Here is a 1,814-nt window from a genome sequence, read left to right as displayed (position 1 = left end):
AAACAAAGAGAATGAAAGCACACAAACATAACCTCACATCCAAATATGAATATAACGGGAAGCAATAATCAATATTCCTTAATATCTCTCAACATCAATGGCCTCAACTCCCCAATAAAAAGACATAGATTAACAAACTGGATACGCAACGAGGACCCTACATTCTGCTGCCTACAGGAAACACACCTCAGAGACAAAGACAGACATTACCTCAGAGTGAAAGGCTGGAAAACAATTTTCCAAGCAAATGGTCAGAAGAAGCAAGTTGGAGTAGCCATTCTAATATCAAATAAAATCAATTTTCAACTAAAAGTCATCAAAAAAGATAAGGAAGGACACTTCATAATCATCAAAGGAAAAATCCACCGAGATGAACTCTCAATCCTAAATATCTATGCCCCAAATACAAGGGCACCTACATATGTAGAAGAAACCTTACTAAAGCTCAAAGCACACATTGCACCTCACACAATAATAGTGGGAGATTTCAACACCCCACTCTCATCAATGGACAGATCATGGAAACAGAAATTAAACAGAGACGTAGACAGACTAAGAGAAGTCATGAGCCAAATGGACTTAACGGATATTTATAGAACATTCTATCCTAAAGCAAAAGGATATACCTTCTTCTCAGCTCCTCATGGTACTTTCTCCAAAATTGACCATATAATTGGTCAAAAAACGGGCCTCAACAGGTACAGAAAGATAGAAATAATGCCATGCGTGCTATCGGACTACCACGGCCTAAAACTGGTCTTCAGTAACAATCAAGGAAGAATGCCTACATATACTTGGAAATTGAACAATGCTCTACTCAATGATAACCTGGTCAAGGAAGAAATAAAGAAAGAAATTAAAAACTTTTTAGAATTTAAGGAAAATGAAGGTACAACATACTCAAACTTATGGGACACAATGAAAGCTGTGCTAAGAGGAAAACTCATAGCGCTGAGTGCCTGCAGAAAGAAACAGGAAAGAGCTTATGTCAGCAGCTTGACAGCACACCTAAAAGCTCTAGAACAAAAAGAAGCAAATACACCCAGGATGAGTAGAAGGCAGGAAATAATCAAGCTCAGAGCGGAAATCAACCAAGTAGAAACAAAAAGGACCATAGAAAGAATCAACAGAACCAAAAGTTGGTTCTTTGAGAAAATCAACAAGATAGATAAACCCTTAGCCAGACTAACGAGAGGACACAGAGAGTGCGTCCAAATTAACAAAATCAGAAATGAAAAGGAAGACATAACAACAGATTCAGAGGAAATTAAAAAAATCATCAGATCTTACTATAAAAACCTATATTCAACAAAACTTGAAAATCTTCAGGAAATGGACAATTTCCTAGACAGATACCAGGTACCGAAGTTAAATCAGGAACAGATAAACCAGTTAAACAACCCCATAACTCCTAAGGAAATAGAAGCAGTCATTAAAGGTCTCCCAACCAAAAAGAGCCCAGGTCCAGACGGGTTTAGTGCAGAATTCTATCAAACCTTCATAGAAGACCTCATACCAATATTATCCAAACTATTCCACAAAACTGAAACAGATGGATCACTACTGAATACCTTCTACGAAGCCACAATTACTCTTATACCTAAACCACACAAAGACACAACAAAGAAAGAGAACTTCAGACCAATTTCCCTTATGAATATCGACGCAAAAATACTCAACAAAATTCTGGCAAACCGAATCCAAGAGCACATCAAAACAGTCATCCACCATGACCAAGTAGGCTTCATCCCAGGCATGCAGGGATGGTTTAATATACGGAAAACCATCAACGTGATCCATTATCTAAACAAACT

The sequence above is a fragment of the Rattus norvegicus genome, chromosome 4, assembly GCF_021556685.1.
Source record: "Rattus norvegicus strain SHRSP/BbbUtx chromosome 4, alternate assembly SHRSP_T2T, whole genome shotgun sequence".
Taxonomy (NCBI): Eukaryota; Metazoa; Chordata; class Mammalia; order Rodentia; family Muridae; genus Rattus; species Rattus norvegicus.
Note: the sequence above shows the minus strand (reverse complement) of the source record.